This window comes from Ambystoma mexicanum, chromosome 7q, assembly GCF_040938575.1.
Source record: "Ambystoma mexicanum isolate Mex_15411 chromosome 7q, UKY_AmexF1_1, whole genome shotgun sequence".
NCBI lineage: Eukaryota > Metazoa > Chordata > Amphibia > Caudata > Ambystomatidae > Ambystoma > Ambystoma mexicanum.
Genome location: NC_090941.1, coordinates 505,989,864 through 506,016,010, shown reverse-complemented (window position 1 = coordinate 506,016,010; position 26,147 = coordinate 505,989,864). Strand labels below are relative to the sequence as shown.

Genomic DNA, 26,147 nt, shown 5'->3' with positions numbered 1-26,147 from the left:
CACCCAGCGCACGTACGCAGCAATCGAAGGAGTGTCACTTTTCGCATAGAGGCCCACTTGGCGCCTACTTGGGGTGCCTGCGGCCGCCGCGGGGCGTTTGTTGGGTACTGCCGCGTCACCGCCGCCCGGCCGCGTGCCTTCTGTCTCCCCTCCATCCGGAGCTAATACCTGCACGTCCAAGCTTAAATCACCTGTATACTGACACCAGTGGCACGCTACCCATCCCATTGTGGCACTCCTGTCCCACGACGACCAGCAAAACCACCAGGTGCAGTGCTGCCGCCACCACCGCAATGTCCAACAGATCGAGGGGGGCCAACAAGGTTGGGGCCATGGACAAATTTGCTAAGGCAGCGCCCAGGGCCGATCAAGCATCCTCCTCTATGGGACAGGAGGATGTGGACATGCTGCCGGACCCCCTGTAACCCAATCTAACCACGCTGATCTAACCACGCTGATGGAGTCCATGGCCAAAAACTTTGCGGCCTTCCATGAAAAACTGGACGATATCAACGCTAATGTCGCCTCTCTAAGAACGAAACTAGACCAACACGGGGCCAGGATCACTGAAGCAGAGCAAAACATTGGCACTAATGAGGACAATGTGCATGCCCTACAGAACACAGTCACAGAACTCGTGCGTGACATGAAGCAGGTCAAAGCTAAGTGCGACGACCTAGAATCTAGGTCGCAAAGGAATAACATTTGCATAGTGGGGGTTCCCCGAGTCAGCGCTAAAGGGTCGAATGGAGCTTGCGGTTGAGCAATTACTCAAAGACCTCCTTGGTAATCCTGAGTTGTCACCATTTTTCACCGTTGAGCGAGCCCACCGCTCACTAGCGCCCCGGCGCAAACCGGGAGACTTTCCCAGGCCAATAATTGCAAAACTGTTGAGCTACAAGGATAGAGACCACATTCTTCGCCTGGCCAGAAAAAACTAAGGCTAGAATCACAAACCATCAGGATCTTCCCTGACTTTTAAGTGAGCATACAGATGGAACGACGGCAATTTGGAGGCGTAAAGAAAATGCTACGCGATAGAAAAATTGAGTATGCAATGCTTTTCCCCGCTCGCCTGAAATTCACTCATCGCAATAAACTCTATTTCTTCACGGTCCCGGACGAGGCAGTCAAGTTCATCGAGCCACAAATCACTCTAACAGAACCCCCGGATGAACTAATAGTCAACGATTAAGGCAAATGGGTGCTACTGCTGTGGCCATTCTGTAATTGATCCCCCGGGCGTTCTCCGGCGGACGAACCAGTGTCAATAACTGTGGTAAAGGCTCTCATGGTCCTTCGGGAGCCCGACCAGTTGTCCCACACCTTAACTCTGCCCCCCCCCGGGGTGTATCGCCCCCCCTCCTCTACCTCTGCTCGGGCCGGACACAGCCCTCACGTTTAGATACTTGTGCATCCTCTTCGGGGGGGGCGGGGGGTTACACCCGTTGACATCCTAACCAGAATGGCGCGCACTGGGCCCATGCCTTGATACTCGAGCCATACAGCCTGGCACTGGACTGGGCCGATGTTTGTTCAGTTTTATTACCCAAGAACATACTTGCTATCTTGTAATTACCTCATTTGTTAGCCGTTTCAAGATTAATGTTGTATTTCATGATAGGTGTCACCAATGTGGGTCAACGGCAGCAGTAGCCCCCACTGCAGCTGCAATGCCGTTAAAGGCGGAGTGTTTATGGTTAAGCACCTGTTGGGCTATTGGTCAAGCGTCGCCCAGTTGGGGATGGCACGCAGTTGGGCACTCCAAGGGTGGGTACTTATGCACTGCTAGTTTGGTTCGGGGGGTGAGGGGCGGGAAAGTTGGGGACTGTTATAAAATCGGCAGGAAAGGAAGGACTGGTTCTGTTGAGAGGTGCACTTACGCCACTGCAATACATACAGAGTTGGACAGAGACAAATCCTTTGGTTGGGATGTCCCCTAACTGTCAATATGTCTATTAAAATAATGACATGGAATGTCCGGGGATTGACAAATTTCACAAAGTCACGCAGAATTGCGGCATATGCGCAGAGGCACGGGATCAAGGTGCTTATGCTGCAGGAGACCCACGCTTTGAAACACCTATCATCCAACCTTGCACAATCCTGGGGCTCGAACAGATTCTACACCCAATTCTCTACTCAGTCCAGAGGGGTCTTGACCCTCATCCACAAATCGGTAAAATTTGCACTTCACACACCCCACATTGATACAGAGGGTAGATATGTTATTCTCCACTGCACTTTGGATAATGAAGAATGTTTGCTTGTGAACTCCTACGGCCCCAATACCGACTCCCCTAAATTCATTGATGCCCTGTCCGCCATCCTTATGAGGTATGTGGAGGTTCCCATTATATGGGGGGGGGGGAAGAGACATGAATCTCATATTTGACAATGTCCTAGATAGGACGTCAGCAACCCGCAGGGTCATGACTCAAGCGGCCAAAAGACTCCTCGCATACATGCACTCCCTCCATCTACATGACGTGTGCCGGACGCTCCACCCCCAGGTTAGAGACTACACCTTTTACTCTACAGTACATGACAGCTCCTCGAGAATAGATGTGTTCCTTCTCTCTAGGTGCCTGGTGGGCAGGGTGAAGGAAGTTGAGATTCTCCCACGCACGCTCTCTGATCACTCTCCCGTGCTACTACTGATTCAAATTGGGAACACTCTGGCCCCCCGGCCCGCCTGGCGGTTTAAATCTGAGGCCTTATCCGACATTGTCTTTAAAGCGGACATCCTCTCGGATATACACACTTTCTTCGAGAACAACAAAGCGCAGGACACACCTGAGGGGATCCGGTGGGAGGCATTCAAGGTATACATCAGGGGGATGTGCATCTCAAGGGAGGACGGGGTTCTCAAGGCCATAAGGCAGGCCCTAACTAATTCCGAAAAGAAACTTAAAACCCTAGAACAAGAACACGCCGCGGCGCCTGCTCCAGCAACCCTAGCGAAAATTAGGACAGAACTGGAACTCTTCGAATCCCATGCCCTGAGCGAGGTACGGTACTTTGCCCGCCCCGTGGCTGCCCGAAGATATGGGGAGGGGGAAGACCCGGTAGAACCCTGGCCAAAATAGTGCACGCGGAAGGGGGTAGATCCCGTATAGACAGCATTCTGGATGAACAGGGCCAGCGACACTGGTCAGACCAAGCCATTACTGACACCTTTGCTAGTTTTTATGCCAGCCTATATGGCCCCCAGCTGGTACACAACGCCCACAACCTGGATGACTTGTTAGAACGCATCCCTATGACTCATCTCCCAAAGCACTATGGAACAATTGGACACCCCGTTCACCATCGAGGAGATAGTCCAGGTAATTTCGGACCTCCCGAAGAATAAAGCCCCGGGCCCTGATGGCCTCACGTCCGAGTTCTATAGGGAACATGTTGCTATCCTTGCTCCCATACTGCACGGGGTCTGAACCAAACCGCTCCAGCTAGCCACCCTCCCCCCCATCCCTGCGGGAAGCCCTAATCACCGTCCTTCCCAAACCCGGGAAACCTTTAGACGAATGTGGTTCCTATCGGCCCCTGTCTCTCATCAACACAGACACGAAAATATTTGCTAAAATAATTGCGGACCGGTTCCTTCCACTCATGCCCCACCTGGTCCACGAGGACCAGAGTGGCTTTTTGTTACTGGCCGTTCTACGTCACTTAATATTCGCCGATTGTTCAATGTAATGTCCAGAATCGACCCTAAAGCGGATGCAGTAGCTGTCACGCTAGATGCCCAAAAGGCATTTGATATGGTCTCGTGGCAGTATCTATGGGCTGTGTTGGGGAAAATGGGAGTGGGATCAAACATGATCTACTATATAAAACTGCTGTACACAGGCCCAATGGCCAGGGTGCTTGCCAACCCTATAGTCTCCTCTCCCTTTCAGTTGCACAGGGGTACCCGCCAGGGTTGTCCGTTTTCCCCCATTCTCTTTGCGCTCGCCATTGAGCCCATGGCTGACCACGTCAGGGATCATCACACTCACAAGGGTATCCGCTTACAAGACACACCGGAAATCATCTCACTGTACGCCGATGATGTACTCCTTTATGTAAGAAACCCCTCCACGCACCTGGACCCGATCATCCGAGCCATAACTAAAATAGGCACATACTCGGGCTTTACGATCAACTACTCCAAATCTGAAATATTCCCCCTGACCGCGGCAACTCAACAACCGTCATGCGAATACCCCCTACGCTGGTCCCCAGGGGGTATCAAATACTTGGGGGTGCAGGTATTGCTTTCAAGAGCCTCTCTACTGGCCGAGAACTACGAATCGACAGCGCGGCTCATTGAAGCCAAGATACTGAATTGGCGCAACCTCCAACTGTCCCTGGCGGGCAGACTGTCCCTAGTTAAGATGATTGCGGTCCCCAAGCTTCTCTACATCTTTGCCAACGTGCCGGTGTGGCCGGGGAAGCAACATTTCAAAAAGCTCCACCTAGCGTGTGCTCAGTTCCCCTGGCACTCCGGGGCCGTTCGCAAGAAGTGGCAACATATGACCCCTCTCTACGAAAAGGAGGCTTCGCGGCCCCTGATTTGACCCTCTACTGGATAGCGGCGCAGGCCCAACATGCTACGCACTGGTACGCACATACAAACCCGCCTCCACATGTCAAACTGGAGAAAATGGCAGGGGATGGGACCAATATCATGACCCTGGTGCTACATCATACATATCAGTCAGATGCCCAGGCAGACCCTGTTGCCACCACAATCATGGCATGGAACAAGATCTTGAACACCACACAGGACCATCATCCATATTATAAATGGCTTCCCATATGGCAGTTCCCTGGACTCTTCCCCCACGCACGACCAGCACTTTGTACGACACTGGGAGGCTCTGGGATATCGAGCGCTAACTGACCTGTTCACAAACAGTAAATTTATCACTCCCCAAACATGGCGGCCCGAACACTCCAGCTCTGCCCTTGAGCTACTGCAATACTTCAGGCTGAAAGCGGTGGTCCGTGCAATGTGGCCCTCCTACCCAGACGAGCCCCCAGACGCACCTGAACTTCAATATATAGCAAACTCTACAGGTAGCAGAGGCATAATATCCTCCTTATACAAAATGCAACTGGAAAAACGAGGGAATACATCCCTCAAACCACGTGAAGCCTGGGCCAGGGAACTAGAAATAGAAATTACTGAAGAAATGTGGGACAAAATGTGTGCATACACGCGAAAAGTCTCCCTTAACGCTAGATTCCGGTGCATACAATATAAATTTCTTAAAGGATAGTTCCGGGACTTTTTTTTTTTTAATTGTCCCTACGGTTCGGCCATGTGTTTTTAAGCATAAATCGGTAGATCGTAGAAAACTTTCCTATGGACCTTACCCGACTTTTCGTCCATTAACGACCTCGAAATCAGCCGCCATTTTGTGATAATCCTATCATTTCCCCCCATCGACCTGGCTCACCTGCGTTTGCGGCACTAAATCATATCCCCCGCCCCTGAAACAGACTTTATCAAAACATTCATATTCCCCGCCTCTATCCGTGAAGTGACTGTGCTGCGTAGGCAAACGCGCCCAGGCGTCTTCTACGCGACTCCACACAGAACCCGGAAACCAACACAGATCAGCTCACAACACAGCGCGCCACAATTCGGAATATGAAACTGTACTTTTAAATCAAACCGCAAGATTGTAAATTTGGTAAAGTACATTTATTTGACATCAAATGTTTAGAGAATATTCAGCGATTTGCATTTTTATTTGCTCACGTTCCAAAAAGTTCGTTTTGAGGCAAGCGATGTTCGTGTGCAGTACACAGGGTGTTGGTTTACGATAAAATAAGCTCTTCGGTCGCACTGATAATCGCATGGCTGTTCCAACAACGAGGCACTAGGCCACCACAACGGTATGTATGTTGCATCTAGCCGTTAGTACCGCGTAAGGGCATACTTGTACTTGGCGATCGTCCCATAAAATGGTCAGGGTGGTAACGTTGTTCACGCGGAGAAGCAACTGGCGGTTGTAAAAGCCATCCGCCGGTGTCTGGTACTCGTGACACAGACAATAATGAAGGATGTACCCGCTTTAAAAACATAAAAAATGAAATTAGTCTCACCATCAGATCTTTATTAAAATTATTCATTTTATATATTAGGTCGGGAAATTATTTCATAGCTAGGACAGTGCAACTGGGTATTATACGTCATTTCCAGTAACCCACCCCCTCTCCTCCGCCTTTTTCAGAGCCGCCTGAGCGCCAGTGGACCACTTTGTCACTGATATGATATAATATGGCATTTGCAACGCGCCTATACACAAGTGTTTCAAGGCGTGGCGAGGCAGGGAGGGGGGGGGGAACAAGGAGAAGACAGACAACGATCCTACTAGGCCAGGTGTCATTCAGATCGCGCAAGTGCAGGGGTAGGGGGAAGGTAAAAGTGCAAGGGGAAGGGGAGGGGGGAAGTGGAGTACAAGGTAAGTAGCAGAAAATAATAAATACCTTGCACTCGCCATCAGCTGGCCCTATGTAAGTGCAGAACAATTGCTGGGAAGGGGGGGCTGTAGGATACTGAGACAGTCCCCCAGTGCAGGGGTTGACAGGGAGGCAGTGCAGGTGGAGAGTGGAAGGGCCCAGGACCGAGGTCGCAGACAGTGGACCAGTTGTAGCAGGGGAGAGGGAGAGAGAAAGCAGAAGCAAAGAGGAAGGTTTTGAGGTGCTTCCATAAAAGGAGATGGTTCTCCTCAAGATAGTGCGCGGTACAAAACAATATGCCACATAGAACAAACAAGTACAACTTAACCCGTCTTTAAAGCTACTGTATAGTAATTAAATTGCGGTATAAACTAATCTAAAGAGTTACTTACATTATATTTGCATTTTCCATTGTGTCTGTGCGTAGGGCAGCCCCGAAATACCACTCCTTCTATGCCGACGTTATTTCTTCTAATGAACGAACATTAAATGGCTTTCGTTTCTGAAATTTTATTCATTATCGTTTCTTACGTTATTGCACCACACCCCCAAAAAGAAGTCTTTCGGGATGGTCCCGGCCTGTCAAGGTCAAATAACAATAGAACCTTATACTGAGTCGTGGGCCATTCCGGCACCCGAGCAAAAAATCAAAGCAGCTGACCTTCACTTTGAACGAGCACACATTCCTAGTTAGCTACATTCAGTGTAAGGCCATCTCACAGGACTTGAAATTTACACTCCATCTTTGCATTTTGTCTGCGTGCTTTGCAGCCCCAGAGAACCATGAATACGGAGACATTCTATATTTTTTGAAAAATGTTTTATATTACTGTTTGGTTTAATTTAATGCGCAAATGAACAAGGTTGGATAGACACATTGCATGTACACTGAGCAATCACTTTTATTTACACAATACATAGCTACACATATTCAATGGGCCTGCGACATGAGGAGACTCCAGAGCAAAGTCACAGGTGACCCCCGGGTGGTTCGCACTACTGCACGGTGAAGGGAGGGGCAAGGGTGGAGAGACACATTGCATGTACACTGAGCTATCACTTTTATTTACACATTACATAGATACACATATTCAATGGGCCTGCAACATGAGGAGACTCGAGAGAACAGACAATCAAATTACAATCATTTAAACCGTGATGTGTATTTCTCAATGAGCTCTGCTTTAGGTGGACATGGAACAGAGGCAATGTTGGGTGGCAATGCAGTTGTCCCCTGCACAGGTTCGTTCACAACTCCATGTATGTGCCTATCTAGGACATCAACAATAAGTCTCTCAAACTCATATTGCATATCCTCAAACACTGGTTTGATCACCCATTGTTTACTTCTTTTAGTGAAGGCCTTATTGTAGCGAAGCGTCCCTAAAGTTCCGGTCGTCCTACTTTGTTGACGGCCAACATTATGGTTATGTGCCAAGACCGCTAGAAGAGTCCGATTTATCATGCCCTCCATGCCAAAATGCAATCGTTTTGGCCTGTACTTTAGGCACATATTGTGGAACACCTCCAAATCTCCTGTGTGGCAGAATTCCGTGAGTCCCCTCAAATCTCTTGTTATAGTTTTATCAAATACAATCTTTTCAATGGCTTTGTGAGTGGGTGATGAAGGAATCAACCACTTCTTCTTCCGTGCCTCCTCTGTGGACAAATGGCCATGTTCACAATTGTGGAAATGTTGGTTTGTGGTCCAGCGGTGAACGTTGCTACAGTGTAGCATTACTGACCGCCATTTTTCCAGTAGAATTTCCAACCACCCTTCACATGTTTTTGAGCTCCACCAAAGATGGTTGCTGATTGACTTGGACCACTGTGAAATACCTTGCATATCTTTTTTTTTACCTGCAGCCGACATTTTTTTATTGATTGTTTTTGCAAGATGCCATACGTCAAATTGGTGATTTATATTTTTGTACTCTTCTCTCATTGTCTTGGCAATTGAAACGTGTCTGTCCGTGGCTATCAGGTCGATCACCATTCCCCGCGATTGTAGTTCTTGCAATGATGCTACAAAGCCAACTTTCTCCATGGCCACTGAGGATGTACTTTGTGACACCTGCACGACCACCGAACTCACAATTTTCTTACTTTCCATGTCCTGAAAGTGGTAGGTGCAGTACTTGGCTGAAAATCCTGGGCTGTCGCACTGTCCATCACCGGCTAGCCTGAACCGTTTGCACGCGAATGTACTTTCAATAGCCATTTTTTCCATTCTCCAAGCTTCGCTAATGGCTGGAAATAGATAATCGGTTTGGTATTTGTAGAACTGAGTTTTCGCAATGAAATGGATTCCCACAAACTGAAAGAAAGACTCTAACTTTTTAAAACTTGAACCACTAAAAAGTGCGGCCGCTGCACAAAGTATATTGCCTGCTGGCAGTTGCCCCAGCATGGGTTGTGCAGACCATGAGAACGGATGATATTGTGTACAGGTGGCATGTATTTTAAGGTTAGTGCCTCGAATTGCACGAGCCACATTAATCAATGGCTCCCCACATACTTCCCCACCAACCGAATGCCCACATTTCATCTTAATAATAATATCAATCAAACAACTATCGAATACAATGAATTTGGCCTCTCTCCTTATACTGTCACTCTGCATCCCAGCTGGTTCGGCCTGTATCGTTGAGGACATGTCACTCACATTAAAGGTACAATCTCTGATATCGTCTTCCGCTATGTTCAGTGATATTGATGGTGTTTCGTTGTCGTCCATTTCATTCTCTTCCATTGCAACATCTGTTCCTTCTCCGGCGATGGGAGAATAAAACAATTTCTTCAACTTTCTCGCGGTCTTAGTTTTTGCGGGTGTGGATTCTGTGAATTGATCTCCGACTGCATCCGAACTACCAGGAGGACATTCACTATCAATGGCTGGTGGTGGTATAGCTCCGTTGTTAATCACTTCATATTCTTCCCATTGGCACGATGCATCTCCAGTCTCAAGTCCCTGCCAAAAGGTTTGACAAGCAACATCTCTCGTTCGCTTCACTGTCTGTGTAGATCTAGTTCGTACACCCACTCGCAACTAGAGGACAGATTGGAAAAGGGATGTTCAGTTTAAACACAACTTACAGTATTGAACTATTAACAGTGAAAAACAACATAATATAGTGACCAGGTAACTAACCTTCTTTTGCTTTCTTTTCTTTGAAACTTTCTTGCCTCGAACTTCAACATCTGGACGCTGTTGCTCCGACTCGTGTGTGCATGTCTCCACTTCCTCTTGCGCTGCAACGACTATATTTTCATGATAAGCACATCCATCACGCACTGACGCTCCATCGACTCCCTGAAACATAGGACTTTCATTAGTATGTATAATAATATTGAAAACACAAAATGTACTTGGGGACCAATACCCACGTACATCTCAATAGCAAAACACAAATGAACGCATTGTGTAGAACATTCAAATGACAATTATTCACGCATTGTTGATCTAGTTAGATGGAACTGTCAAGATCCATACCTCGGGCTCCGCATAGACTTCCATTGATGATATTATTGAAGATGACGCTTCAGCTAATCCCTGAAACACAGTAATTGCATTAGTATGGTTTTCTATTTTGTTAAAAAGAACAAACTTTGTGCAGGCGTCAACGGCTCATCTAAATAGACCTGCACAAATGATCAGTTGTCTAAAATAAATAATGGATATCTAAATATGATTCGATTTGCTCGATCGTTGGAAGTGTCACCACCCAGAGATCTGCATCAACTACTAGGGGTGATGTTCTTGTAGAAGAAGCTCCGTCATCTCCCTGAAACATAGTACTTGCGTTAATAAAGAAGGAAGTATAGCGGATGTAATCACGTCATATGATCTCGCTTGATCGAACTGTCAGTATCCATACCTCGAAATGCATAAGAACATCAAGGGACGCTGTAACTGCGGTGCACACTTCTGCAAGCTGTTGCGCCGACCCGTAACTGCATGCTCCCCCTTCTTCTTGGACTAATGCTCCATCGACTCCCTGAAACATAGGACTTTCATTAGTAATGAACACAATATTGAAAAAAGAAGACACATAGGAGGGCGACGACAGAAGGACATATCAATGGCTAAAAACGAAAGAAACATTGTGTGTAACAATCACGCTACAAGAATGCAAGATCTGATGATCTCCATCGATGGAACTGTCCGGAAACGTACCTCGAGCATCTGAGTGACATCAACGGTTGTCGTCAATGCGTTGGACTCCTCAGCATCTCCCTGAAAGACAGTACTTGCATTATTTTGGATAACAATAATTATAACTGAAAACAAAGACTAGAGGACGAGTACTAGGGTGTACCATTAGGTAAAATAATTACACGATAAATTAAAACTATTGATTTACATGCCTAAAACAAGTCAGTGGCAGAATAGCTAAGTAAGATTATCCGATAGGCGCTTGAAGTGGCTGATGACTGCAATAACGACACGGATGGAGAATCTTCCGCCTTCATATGGAGTGGATACATAAATGGGGAAATTATTGTTAGCTAATGCTACACACTACCGCAAGGCCGAGAGCTAAATCCGTAAACTTGACTCACCAGTGGAGGGATGTGGACCAATAGAGTGGGAATAGCGGTTGAGAGCAATTTTCGCTTCGCTGGCGGTGTTTTCTTCTTTATTAGCAATGATGTGTAGTACATGTCTGAGCTAAAGTGCCTGCTGCAGATGCGGTATCGATCACCCCTCTTGTCCGCAAAGACTTCTAGGACTCTACTTTCAAGCTCAGACGGTGGATATCCGCAATATCGGACCCATTCTCTTATCTGATCTATTGTCTTAGGGAAAACATGCATTATAGTACCTTCAGATTTATTATGGGTCTTCGAAGGGCAACCGCCAATGGAACAGGCAGGCATTGTGGAAAGTTCTGAAAAGTAAGATCAACAATTCTCTATGAATACCAATGTGTTAAAAAATTAAATGACACATAAAAGGTTCAATGCAAGGTTCGTTTTGGTTCTTGGAACTATACACGTTATTCACATGCAGATAAGTATTTGAATAACTTTAAAAAAATACAAAAATAATTTGACTAAACTCAGAACATGTGACTAGTTCCTTGCATGTACTGTCTTGAACGAAAAGAAAACATGGATGCAATTTGATGACTACTAGCAAATAGATATAAATTAAAAAATTGGACGCAAAATGATTATGGTACATGGCCTTACCTTGACGAACAAACAGTTAGATGCAGGGACCAGAGTAGTTTCTTGTCGTAGAACAGGGAGCAGTTCACAGGTTGCAAACTGACAAGTTTCCTCGAAGTGGTCACGGAAGTTCACAGAGACGAAGAGCAGATAACCAGCACCTTCACGGGTTGACTAGCAAAGCGCAAAGAAGTTCTCATTAGAAATATGAAGTGGGTTATAAAGAATTCGAAACAGGGGTGTGTTTGTGAATGAATGACGTGTATATGTCGTGGCATTATGCGGTTTGCAGGGGGGCGTCCAGCGTGAGGGGGGATGCTTGGCAGGAGACACGGGGTCTGGAGGTAGACATGGGAACAACAACCCATGCTCTATAGACCACTTTGAAGTGTACATGGTCTTTGGCACCTCTTGGCCTTTATCGCTCCCTGACAGCTCCACTTGCCAGCGCAAGTACCCCGGTGCGAACTGCCTTTGATAGGGCGGGGGGTGTATTGGGGCGGTGGTCGCGCAGACAAGACACAGGAAGACTCGTGAATGGAGAGACACTTATGTGGATTGCAGGGGGGCGTCCAGCGTGAGGGGGGATGCTTGGCAGGAGACACAGGGTCTGGAGGTAGACATGGGAACAACAACCCATGCTCTATAGACCACTTTGAAGTGTACATGGTCTTTGGCACCTCTTGGCCTTTATCGCTCCCTGACAGCTCCACTTGCCAGCGCAAGTACCCCGGTGCGAACTGCCTTTGATAGGGCGGGGGGTGGATTGGGGCGGTGGTCGTGCAGACAAGACTCGTTTGCCGCAGGGCCTCACCAAGGAGAGGCCATCTAACTGCATGTAAGAGGCAGGCTGCAGGATCTAGTACATGGAAGGCAGGGGGGGTGAGTTTATAAATACCTCACCCTCCCAGGAGAATATATGGGTGCAGTTCACCCTGGAGACCCTGGATGCCTAGGCAGTTAGTCAGCAGCAGGCTGGCCTGTGGTGGCAAGGCGGCACGGGCCAGAGGGGGTCATCTCTGTATCCGGTGCCCAAAAGGATGATTTATTATGATCAACCATATTGATTATTTACCTATAACCATGTTTTGTATCAATAAAACCCAACGGCCTTTTATTGCCAACGCTTGAACAAAGTGGTGTGGTAAGTATTTTTGGGGGAGGAGGCAAGGCCGGGAGGCTTGATGCCAACCCGCAAAATAACATATGTATGTCTGCTGCATATGGGTTCAACGGTTATGTGGATTGAAGGTGGGCGGCCAGCGTGAGGGAGGATGCTGGCCGGAGACATGTGGTGTGACAAGACAAGGCACAGGAAGACTATTCAATGGAGACACACTAGATTCATTTAAAAAATCAAAACAACCATTGTTAAAATATATGTTGGGTTTTATTTTAGATCTTAATTTCAATTGAACATAAATAATAAACATTACACATTGTAAAGTTCCGGTTGCAGCACATCCAGGGAAAATCCGCGGTATTGTCCACTGTCGCTGGGGAAATGTTGTCTAATAGCAAGTACCGCACAGGCAGGTATTACTCTCCGAACGCGGTGTCCGAGCCTCCCGTGAAGCCACCAAGTGAAGCAACGATAGGCCACCAGCCTGTACCACCTTGGAAAAAGAAAGATGCAAACTGTATTAAAATGACAAAACTTTCTTATCAATGTCGATTCAGGTAAAAAATGTCATTCTGCTTTGAAAAAAATTCTATCTAGAAAATGCACAATATGGAACCAATTTACATGCGTTCGAATGATATGTAGATGTACTTTTATATGTGGGAGACGACCATGAAATAGTAGTGGCATCACTGACATCACAACCAGAGTATACTTACTCGTTACTCGGATTACGCGGACGAACAGTGCCGCGAAGTTCGTGCATAAGCACCATCATCATCCTCAACACGGTCCGTGAGAGGCAGGCTTCCCTGAACTCTGGCAGCTCGGTGATGCATTGCGGACTTGGCTCGCCTTCCGAAATGTAGGCCAAGCACCCGTAATTTTCACGGCAGCAGCAGTTCTCCTCCTCAGTTGGCATTAGCTCGCACCGATTGCACGTGCACCAGGTGGAGACGCCGTCCATGCGACATGGTCCAGGCTCTTCATCCGTTGACTGGTCCTCCCAACTGCCGTCCGAATCCCCATCGTTTTCGCATGCTTGCCTTTCCAGTAGTTCCTCCTCGGTGTACTCGGGCTCGTACATATACGGCATTATTGTAGCCATTGTGTGGTAAAGAAAGTAAAATAATTTACAGAGATGGTACATGTGTTCACAAGGCCTAGAAGCGGCAAAGGTAGCTGACCAGAGCACAGAAACGAGTCACAGAATACTCAAAGTAACACAGAGAGAGTAATGGAATGGAAAATCTGCTGCTGTGTGTTGTCAAACGGTGTGTTTATACTTATTGAGGAAAGAGGCGTCCTGCCATTTCCATGTCGACACTTCATTAGCTGAGGCGCAGCGATTCTTGACACGAAACGTGCTTTGGCGTTGGGAAATGGGCGGTACGCGTCTGCTGATGTCAGGCTCAGGGGCGGGGGATTTGATTTAGTGCCGCAAACGCATGTGAGCCAGGTCGATGGGGGGGAAATGATAGGATTATCACAAAATGGCGGCTGATTTCGAGTGCGTTAATGGACGAAAAGTCGGGTAAGGTCCATAGGAAAGTTTTCTACGATCTACCGAGTTATGCTTAAAAACACATGGCCGAACCGTAGGGACAATAAAAAAAAAAGTCCCGGAACTATCCTTTAACAGGCTTTACTACACGCCACAGAGTGGCGAAGTTTACACGCGATCCTTCCCACACCTACCCAAGATGTAACTTTAGCGAGGCTGATCACGTGCATATGTTCTGGTCCTGTACTGCACTGGGTACGTTCTGGCTCAAGGTGACAGGTGCTCTCTCGGAGATAATTGGGTCTCCAGTAGACCGGACCCGCTGGCTTTGCTGTTTGGAATATGGTCAGGGGAAAATGCAAAAAAAAAGTCAAAATTTTTGAATTTAAGTGCAATTGTTGCCAAAAGATGCATATTGCAGAATTGGAAGCGCCGCTCTCCCCCTACCTTCGAGATGTGGCTGAAAGCCCTCACCTGGGTACAAATGTGCGAGGAGGATTATATTGTACTGTTGCCTGCATCATCTCGCCCAAAAAATGTGTGGTCAGAGTTCTGCAGCTATTTGAACAACAAAGACGAGGTGGACGGAAGCCCCACACCACTGTTGGAGCCGGCCCACCTGGCACCAGATGACCTGGGCACCTAGCCCCTCTGGACTGTTAAGCCTCCCCCCCCCCCCATGTATCGAACTGTTGTGCGATATGTGCATGATGTAATGCCCGAACGTGACTATGTGATTTCTGTTCCTCTCGGTGTATGATGTACTGTACCTGTCTTCACTTTCTGCCAATAAACAAAAGTTTTTTAAAAAAAAGAAGATGTGGAACATGTACCCGGAGGGCAAATATCTAAGTCTAGACAACTATGTAGATACCATCGGGGGACAACAGCTGAAATTGTTCCAATATCACCGTATGAGGGCAGCTTTCGAATTCGAGATGGCTGATGTTCCCAGAGGAACCAATCACACATGAGTGCATACGAGCTATAATATCCGGGGATGGGGGTTTCCAAACTGTATGCCCCAATACAAAACACATTCTACATCCCTGAACACCATCATAACATGGGAATCAGACCTGGGTACAAAATTGAGTGAAGAACAGTGGCGCAAATACTGCCAACTGACAAAATCGGTGTCTTTAAACAATGGCCTATGCTTGATTCAATTCAAAATCCTTAATCAACTACATTACACCCCTGTCAAAATGGCCAAGTTTACGTAGAACTGTACAGGGGGAATGCCTAAATGTGGGGACCAACACACAAATGCTTTTCCTATGTATTGGGCATGTCCACTGGTTGCTGCGCTTTGGAAAAACGTGGCTGAGATTGAGACAATAACGCAAATCCCCGTCACTCTCACTCCCCTGAAATATATGTTTTGAGACATTGGTAAGGTGGCTGAAACCACTAGAAGACTTCAATCTGACATGCGCTGTTGCTAAAAGATGTATACTGCAATGCTCAAAGGCCACATATGCACCCCGAACTGACGATTTCCTCAGAGAGTTGACCTTTGCAAATGAATGAATAACAATTTGTATTGTCTAGGCCTGTAACAAACCGCCCAAAAGATATATGGGCCCCTTTTAAAAGTTAAATAAATTAAGGAATCATCCAGGCGTGCCCCAGACTGTAAGCTCTTTGCAAACGCAAAGTGTGAATCATGTAAATTGTACAGCGGGGTAGGGTGGAAGGGACGATGAGGAATACGTGGGAGGAACATCCAGTTGAAAGAACGGTACCAGTTGGTAAGTAACTTGTTTTTCGAATGGATTGTGTCCTCCCACCTATTCCTCATCTATGATAGACTCCCAAAGCAGTAAGAATTCAGGAGGTGGGAGTACTATTTAGCTTTATCATGGATGGAATGAAGTACTGCTTTTGCAAAAAGGCCTTCTTGGGAAGATGAAGAATCTAAGCAGTAAGCTTAACAAAGATTTGAATTGATGCCCAAGTTGCAGCTGAGCAGAGGTCAATTATGGGGACTCCCCTCTGAAGAGTCGCGGAAGTAGACATGCCCCTCGTGGAATGAGCTCTAAGCCCTTCCGGCGGTTCCTTCCCGCTAGCTTGTAACACTCGACAATAGCCAGAGTAATCCAGTGGGATATAGTTTGTTTTGTCACTCCCAATTTAGGACCAGTATAGCCCACAAAAAGATGGTAATCTTGGCGTAATCTTGCCATTCTCGTTATATAAAAACTCAGAGCCCTTTTTGGGTCTAGTCTGTACAACCTCCTCTTTGCCCAATTGAGGGTTGAAAGTATTTTTTCCAACCAGTGAAAGTCAAACTACTTTCGGCAAGAACTATCTTATCCTTATGAAAGATAGTAAAAGGAGGTTTGTATGAAAGAGCCTGCAACTCACTTACCCTGTGGGCTGATGTCAAGAGCCTTAATGGGCAGGAATGTAAAGGCTCAAATGGTATGCCTGTTAGAAACTGCAACACAAGATTGAAATCCCAGGCTGGGACATGAAATGGTACCGAGGGTACACGTTAGTGAGTCCCTTCAGAAATTGGATAACTAATAGAAACTTAAATTAAGAAACCTCCTCAGAGGAGCGCTTAAAGATGGAAAGCGCAGCCAAGTATCCTTTTATTGTACCAATCTGGAGCCCCAGATTGGCCAGATGCAATAGTAAGGACAGCACTATAGGAGTGCCACATTGAAAAAGGAGCCACATTCTTGTCCTTGCGCCAGTTACTGAACTTATTCCAACAACACCGGTACAAGGATTTTGTTGCTGGCAAAATGTCCATTACGTCGTCCGGGAGGTCCCAATGCTTATATCTCAGCCTCTCAGAAGCCATGCGTGAAGGCTGAATGTCTTGACTTCTGGATGGAGAATCCAACCATCCTCTTGCAAGAGAAGAACCTCTGTTGTGGATGCCAGATGGACATGCTCAGAATCCTCATGAGGATCATGGTTTTCCCAAACTTTCTCAACCTCCCGATTACATGAGGAATGACGGGGACTGGAGGAAAGGCATACAGGAGTGGAAAATCCCAGTCCACTACGAACGCATCCGCTAGAGCTCCTCTCTGAGGAAATTCCCTTGAGAAATACTATTCGCACTTCCGATTCACCTCGGTTGCGAACAGAGCCACTTGAGGGATTCCCTCCAAAGGGTGAAGATCTCTAGAAGGACTTCCTGAGCTAGTTCCCACTCGTGAGAGACACTGCTCTGCCTGCTCAGAGCGTTCGCCGCTGTGTTCTGCTCTCCAGCTAGGTGAACTCCTGACAGATTCCTTCTTGTATTGCCCAGAACCAGAGCTGCATAGCCTCTCTGCACAGCGATAGTGATCCTACACCTCCTCTCTTGTTGAGGTATTACATGACCACTGTGTTGTCCGTCATTATCAGGACGTTCTTTCCCCGTACAGAGAGCAGGAAGGCTTTCAGTGCTAGTCTGTTCGCCCTTTGCTCTAAAAGGTTGTTGTGTAGTTTGGACTCCGATGGAGACCAACGACTGCCGATTGTCATTGTTGGCGTGGGCCTCCGTCACTATTGTTATCTCCGGCCATGGCTGCCAAAAAAATTCCCCCTTGAGAATATTGTCCCTGCAGGGCCACCATAGAAGATCTTGAGCCCCTCTGCTCAGGACCTGCAGAACATCCAACATATTCCCCAAAAACTGGGACCATTGAGTCCTGAGGGCCCATTTAAGCGATCTCATTTTCAATCTGGCACCAAAAAAATGCAGGATACCATGAGGCCGAGCAACCTCAGAAAATCGTAGGCCAGTAGATGCTGGGCATTTTGCAATTTTGTTACCATCTGCAGAATGTGTTGAGCTCTTACCTCAGGAGGCGAGTCTTCGCTCTGATGAACTGGAGTCTTTGGAATGGTATATGGGACTGCTTGTAATTGAGGGAGAAGCCCAGTCTGTGTAGGAAGTGGCAGGTTATCCTCAGATGTTCCTGGGCCTGTTTGAGTGAACAAGCCCTAATTAACCAATCGTCCAGGTAGGGGTAGACGTCAATCCCCCTCTCCTGAGACTTGCTGCCACAACTGCCCATCAGCATGGGGAAAATCCTTGGGGTGGAGGTCAGCCCGAATGGCAGCACTCGAAACTGAGAATGAGTCGCCAACCGCGAACGTCGTCAGGTACTTTCTGTGCTTGAGATGTATTGGCACATGAAAGTAAGCATCCTGAAGGTCCAATGATACCAACCAGTCTTGAAGTTGTCCTTCCTGAGGAACTTGTTCAAGCTTCTTAAATCCAAGATGGGTCTCAGTCCTCCGTCCTCCGTCCTTCTTGGGGGATTAGAAAATAAGGGGAATCCCAACCCTTGTTCCTCTCCACTACAGGTACATGTCCTATTGCATCTTACTCTAGCAGGGCTAAAATCTCCTGCACAAGGAGCTTATCTGGAATTTTGACAGTGCATGATCCCAAGGCCTCTTTGGAAAAGGAAGGCAGTAACCTTGGGAAACTTTCCAGTGCCCAAGCATCTGAAGTAATGCCCTGCCATTCGTTCAGATCCCGAGAGATCCTGCCTCCCACCAGGGTCTTGTAGGCTAAGGCCTCAGAGAGGTTTAGAGGTGGCTGCAGCAGCAGCGCCCGAGGGCAAAGATGCCGCTGCTGAGGCTGATTTAGCACTCCTTCCTCGTCCACCACAAGGGAACTTTCTTTGTCTTTTCTGTACAGCCTGTCCTTTTCCTCTACCAAAGGAGGAGTAGTAATGAAAAGAACGACCTCTCCAGGAAGATGAGACCGAATAAGGTTGCTGAGGTTGACGAATGGAGGCGCTAAGGACTTAGCCGCCGCCCTGGAGGTCTGCAGCTTCTCCAAGCTTCCGTCCGCCTTGCTGCCGAACAACCTTGAGCCATCGAAAGGCATGTTGAGAAGCCTGGCCTGCACGTCTGGTGCAAACCCCGACTTTCTCAACCATGCAAATCTGCGAAGTACCGTGCTTGCAGTCGTGAGCTACTGATGCGGTCAGCAGTATCCAGCCCTGCTTGGAGACACTCCCCCATCGCTTCCTTGCCATCCTTAATTATATTCAAAAAGCCTTCCCTTTCTTCGCCTTCTGGAATATGTTCAGCCGTCCCTTTAATACTGTCCCACAGGGTATGGGTAAACCTGGCTAGGGTAGAGGTGACATTTGTTGACTTTAGACCCATACTGCCCAAGGTAAACAACTTGTGGGCCCAAGCGTCCACTTTCTTATCCTCTCTATCTGGGGAATAGAGGGATAGGCTGTCTGGAAGAAGTCGCAGCCTGGATTAGGCTCTCATGTGTAGGGTGTTTCCTGAGATAATCGGGGGTCGCTGGAAGATGGTCTAGGCTTCCTGGTAAAGCTCCTATCAATAGCTGAACCAGATTCAGGAGTCTCCCAGTTAGTTTCTACCTTCCTTTGTAGAGCCCTATGGAAGGGTAGAACTGGGCCTTTTTGCAGACCCAGATACAGGTTGTCTGTCATATCGTCCAGCTCGAACGTTAGTGAAGCTCTGCTCCAACCCATACATTCAGTCACCTTATTCCTAAGGTTCCTGTACCCCAAATAAGCATGTTCTGAAGAGTCAGGTTTTGTAAACTCAACTCTGGTGATGTATCTAGGCCACTGCCAGAGTGGAGGGAGTCGCAAAGGTCTTCCAACCTTCAATCGGGGTCAATTAGTTCCTCAGGAACTTCCCTAGAGCCAAATTTGACTCCTAACGGAGAAACATCCTCCTCAGTGACACTTTCCTCTTCAAAAATAGAGGGAATTGACTTAATGTCAGACCTCGGTACAGGTTTATAGGTTTTTCCCTGTACCGGAAACTGCCTCGAGGGATTGGACGTAACCGTTGAAGGCGGTTTCTTCGATGAAGATGTTTTTACTTCGGTGTCGAAGCGATCGGCGCCAATTGCGTCGATTAAGGATCGACTCGATTCCCGGGTCGTCTTCGACTTCTCATTGTCAGGTCGAGAATGTCGAGACTCTGACTTACTACTTGCCTAAGTAGTTTTTGACCTGCCTGCGTTGTCCAAGGGAGTGACCAGGGCCTGACTCTTGCGAGGCTCCTTTGAGAGGGTCGAGGCTGCGTTCTCAAAGATTCACATCATTTCCACACTGAAATCATTCCACTTGTTGGGGGAATCCGACTTAGTATCGTATGACCTCAGTGGAGGTGTCTGATGACGAAGAGAGAGACCTGTGACGTCTCTTCGACTTCTTAGAAGAAGAAGTCGAAGAATCTTGACCGTCTTCTCGATCGAGACCTCTTTGAATGCTTATGCCGAGTTGAGTCTCTGGACTCCCCGGGCTATTTATATTTATTCGAAGAGCCCGCCAAAGCCTCCCGCCCCACCGCTAAATTACCTTTTCGTTCACGAAGAGCTTTTTCAGTCATAGACTGACAGGAGCCGCAGTCGACTCGATTGTCTTTACCCACCAAAGGCAAACGTGGTGCGGGTGTGTAGTGGACATTTTTGCCCCACAGTCTTAGCACTTTTTGAAATCCGATTTAGGGGTCGAATGAGTAGAAGAGGAAATTGCTTCGAGGAAAAAACAAAGCGTGTCCTTGTTCTCAAAGCAAAGCCCGGAAAAACAGAACTGAAGCCAACGGGCGCGGCACAAGCTAGTTATACTAGGAGCGACATCCTTACGCCACAGCGGCCATTGAGGGACATCAACGCCACAAACTCGTGCACAGCGCCCTCTGCCGAAAAACTTTTTCCGAAGCAGCAAAGCTGGCGAGATACGGCTATCATAGATGAGAAATACGTGGGAAGACACAATCCATTTGCAAGCTTCTTTTATTGCTAATAGCTTCCTATCAAGGAATGTCTAATGTTGTTCTGAAACTGACGGAGCCCATGATAGAAAAGTGACTCAATCTAGGGCTTTGGTACTGTACTCTGTTTGCGATATAATGGCCCCAATGGCCCTACCTGATGCGTCTGTTTCAACAATGTAGAGTGCCCGGACATCGGGATGTCTGAGAATAGGTGCCGATGTAAAGGCAGATTTCTGAAAGTTGAAAGCCTTCTTTTCTTGTTGCCACTGCAAGGGGACCCCATTCCTAGTGAGGGTCACAATAGGCTGATAAACGCTGAAAAAGCCAAAAAAAGCGCTGGATATCTTTTACTATATTTGGGACATTAGACTACTGCCCTTACCTTGTGGGGGCCCATACTGATCCCATCTCCTGAAATCACAAACCCCAAAAAGGTTACACATTTTTTTCAAATTCACATTTCTCTAATTTAGCAAACAACTTAAAGGTCCTAAGCCTAGAGAGCAGTTCCAACATATGCCTTCTGTGGTCCCCCAAGATCACAGAATATATCAAAATATCATCTAGATACACATAACATCTGAATCCATGATACCTCTGTACTTGGAAGATTGCAGGTGCATTCCAAGTACAAATGGCATTACTAGGTATTCATAATCACCATACGTAGTATTGCTTTCCTCTTGTCCCCCTCTTTAATATGCAGCAAATTATAAGCTCCCCTAAAGTCCAGTTTAGAAAACACCTTAGCAGATCTTAATTGATCCAACAAGACGGCAATGAGGGAAATGGGTATCCGATTTTATGTTCATTTAATTCCCTACAATCTACAGGGTTTAAAAGGGACCTCCTCATTTTGTAACAAAAAAGATAGGAGCTTCTGCTGGGGACACAGAATTTCTCATAAATCCGTTCAGAAGATTTTCTTTTAAATCTCTATGAGGCTCTTAATTTTCCATGGGGGTAAGAGCATAGATCCTGCCATGCTGAATTTTAGCATCTGTGCCAATTAAAGGACCTATGAGGAGATAGGGTATTTTTCTTTAAAAAGCACCCAGAAACTCCTGGTATTGTTGCAGCACCTTTTGTTCCAGAGGGTTTTGTGAGGTTAAAAACTACAGTGTCTACCTAGACGGGTCACCGCCCCTCCTCGCACCCCTAAAGTATGTGGATCTACTGTTAACATGTGTTGTGCGAATAATTTATTGCTAATACTTTGCTATATATTTACATTAAATGTGTTGTTTTAAATGTGATGTAATTTTAAGGTTTGTGCCGAATAAAGTTTAATGACTTGAGACTATAGTGTGTGAAGGCATCATGAAGCAAGACACAGACAACAGACTTACAGTTCAAACAAAAGATATTTATTAATTTAAACGTCAGGATGGTAGAAGACCCAACTAGCCCTATGCTAAGGTGGGATTTCCTTACCTGAACGAAACTAAGGAAAGTCTGAGTCAAAGTTCAACTTAAAAGTCGGTCTGTGTCCAAAACCTATGCTTGCCCTCACAACTAAAGCTAAGCAGCATGCGGGGATGTCAATAATCGAAGAAATGGTGATCAACACAAAGTTCTGAGCTTCTTCCAGCTCTTAGCCTCCTCTTCAGCTCCCCTTTACCAAGTTCAAGAAAGTTCCACAAAAAGGTCTCAGGATTTACCTTGTTCAAGTTCAGACAGTTCCACAAATTCCTCAGGGTTCCCTTCCCCAAGTTCAAACTAACACTGTTTAAACAAAAAGGGTCTTGAGGTCCTGTCCTCAAGACGATATTTTAGTTAATCAGGTCTCAGGGTTCCCTTCCCCAAGACTTCAACGTATCAACCAATGTATGTTTTAGTCTTTTAAAGTTCAGCTTAACTTTGGGTCAAACTGACCCTCCTTCTGGTTTTCGTCACCAGCTAACTTGTAATGCTCCTTGGTTTCACAATGTCTGTCTTTCACCATGTACTGCTCACTGGTCTAGGCGCAGTTGACAGACCACACGGTGCACCCATCACATGTCACGCAACCAGGACCCCTACACTCTTCGGCCCACACAGGTTCCTCTGCATTTGCCCCTGTGTACGATTCAGATTGATTTAATTCCTTCTTGTCGGCCTCTTGACTATGTGCAGTTTTATACTCTTCTGGCCTTTCTTCTTTAGCCTCCTGGCTTTGCCATTTCGTACTACACACCTCTTGTCAGTATTAGGCCTTGCCGTAGTGCATCTGTTCACCAGATTCACTTTGTGGTGTTCTTGTTCATGCCCCACCTTTGGTTGCACTGCTTCACACTTGGTCTTTTCCCCATAGGTTGCTTTTATATGGGCATTTTACTTTTGAGCCTTCAATAGCTATTTACTTTGTCTATAAAGTTATATTTCAGTTCCATATTCAAAATGTTTTAAATGTAGGCTTTCAATCTGTTCAATATTCAATACGTAGAAGTTAGCGCTATTTCAAACTTCCATTTCGGTTCGGGATTCAATATGCATCACTCATCTTGGTTTGAAGCTTTCATTAATGGAGCGCTTCATTACTTGAACGCAGCCCACTCGGAGCGCCACAGCTTCTGGGTGGCTTCCCCCAGCACTCATCGGTCTTCAGTGTCTTGTTGGGGCGGCTCTTGCTGCTTCCTTGCGTTTCCCAGGCTGGTGCTCCGACCTCTGCGAGCCCCACTCACACACTGGTTGGAATTCTACATAGGCCAGCAACTTTGTTTCTTCTGGGTGGACGTGGACGGTGTCCTCTGTCCCACTCGTTTGTTCACAGCCCCAGCTGCTAAATCAGAGTTTCCCACACCTTAGGGATGTCGGCTGGCATCCTACCTCCTCTTCAAGTCCCATCACGGCTGCCACCTCATGTAAAGGGTCTCCTGGTCTCTGCTACACAGCTCTCCCTGTTGCTCACTTCTGTGCTTCACTGGTCTCTCTTTATACACATGCAGACCCCTAACAGATTGCATTTGTGGATGCCAAATTAGACTTGGCCAACCATGATTAAGGGGACATGCCTTACTCCCAGAACTCTGCAGGCATCTTCCACGTCCCACTACCAAAGTGGTAAAATGAAGGTGTCGTGTTCGTTACTCTGCAAGTGAGGCATGTTATCAGAAGAACGACACAGACACAAAAGTTACTAGTTTCAAAACCTTTATTAGATTGTTGGGGTTTGGAAGAACGCCTATGTTGCCCTATAGCTATGACAGGAGTAGTCGCTACCATCAAATAGTAAAGAAAACACAGTCCTAGTCAATGTCAAATCAAAATGGCCTGTAATAACAAAACCGAATGCCTGTACGCTCTCATAGAAAAAGTGTGTGTAAATGAAAGTCGGTGTTTCAACATAAAAGATCAAGGTGGCTGAGTCAGCTCTCCTCCCCACGTTGGACAGCACGGAGGAAAGCGGACCCCGTAAACAGGATGACACATACTGGCTGAGGTTATCAAAACATAGGCAGGTCAAAACGTAGGTCGTGGCCCACCTGGCCTGCCACGGTAAAGTCACTTGTTTCCAGTTCACCAACAGTTCTTTCACAGTTCAACAAAAGTTCACATAGGTCTCCCTCTGTCAGGCTCGGACCTCTCAAGACATCAACAGTCCACGTGGGTCTCCCTCAGCCGGGCTCAGACCACGCAATAACAGCACTTGCAAGGGTACACCTCCCCAAGCTTCATTCATGTTCGTTAAGGGTTCTCTAACTTTTTTCATGTTTCCGGTCTCCCACAGTCGGGCTCAGAATCTTCACTGACGTCGAAGACCTTCGCATGTGCAAGGCTTTTACTATATACCGCCACAGGAGCACTTCGACTTTCACTTCAGCTCTCCCTTATGTTATTTGCACCAGTGTCTCTTGGTCGTGGTAGTTCCACACCACAATCAGAAAGGTTCAAAGAAATCTTTCTCTTAAAAGAATCACCTTTTAACTTCCTCCTTTCGTCAGGGTTAAAAATGACCATTCTGCATTTCAGAGTTCATTCACTTTGTTGCTTTATAACAAGACATCAAACATTTTGCAGAGACTTTTGAGTTGGCTACTTCCTTTCACCAGACCACTCTGCTAATCTGCATCACTGGCTTCACAGTTCTCAGTAACTTAAAGTTCACTACTGGCTTGCTTTCTTCAGCGTCTCATCAGCACGCGTGCAACCTTCAATTGTGAAATACACTGTTGCAGTGCATTAATCTTTCCTTGACACAAACCGGCTGTGTGCACTCCTTGTCTTTGTGCCCTTGATTCATGAGTCAAGGTTGATACCAGAGGCTTGCCCTCGCCTCCCCAACTCTGTTGGGATCCTTTGACGACTTGTCATCGCGTCCAGGGACTCAACGGCTCTCAATGAGGATCTGGCCTTTGCCCCGGGCTCGAGGGCACGCAGGATTTGGTTTGAGCCCTTTCCTTACCAGCTTCTTTGGAAGGCGCGGTAGGAGCGTGGCTTGCTGAGGGTTTTTGCTTTTGAAATATTTTTAGCATTTCAGATCTAAATGCTCTCCATTCGGCAGGTGTGGAGCTTTTCGTGGGACAAGATGCCCTCGCATGGGGGGTGTCTGACGACAAAGTCGAAGAAGGCGACCTGTGGTGCCTCTTTTTCAACTGCGGTGGGTGGGAGCCACTCCTTGACCTTGATATTTTAACCTTTTTCCTTTGAGGAGCATCGCCTCTCGGCTCGTCAGAAGAAATTTCTTCGACAGGGTAGACAAAGGGTATTTTTTGGGGTTTCTACCTATCATCAATTTCCCCTTTCGCTCCTTCAGAGTCTTTCCTGTCATTGACTGGATTTTGGAGCAGGCCGAGGTCTGATGCTCCACCCCGAGACACCACAGAGAAACTCGGTGTGGGTCCATTAACAACATCTTAGAATTACAGTCCCGACTTTTCTTGAACCCGGTCTTTGGGGTAGTAGGCGTCAAAGACGACGACATTGCGTAGTTAGAACAAAAGAAGTGCGCTGTAGTTATTCGAAGCGTAAGCTTACTCAGAAAAACAGAACTGAAGCCAACAGGCACTGCGCATGCAATATCTACCTTCGATGACATCAACCTCGAGACTGTATCCCTCGAGGGACATGGAATCGACTTCATCGACGCACAGCTAAACTGTGCCAAAAAAAATTAAATTCTGAAGCAGCTGAAGCTTGATATCTAATATCAAAGATGCGGAATACGCAGGAGTACAC

General features: G+C 46.9%; 1 protein-coding gene across 2 annotated transcripts in view; it reads right to left on the bottom strand.

Moving 5' to 3' along the window:
* MED4 (mediator complex subunit 4) overlaps positions 1 to 26,147 on the bottom strand; it is a 550,363-nt gene that overhangs the window by 355,457 nt on the left and 168,759 nt on the right. The gene's annotated exons all lie outside the window — the stretch shown is intronic.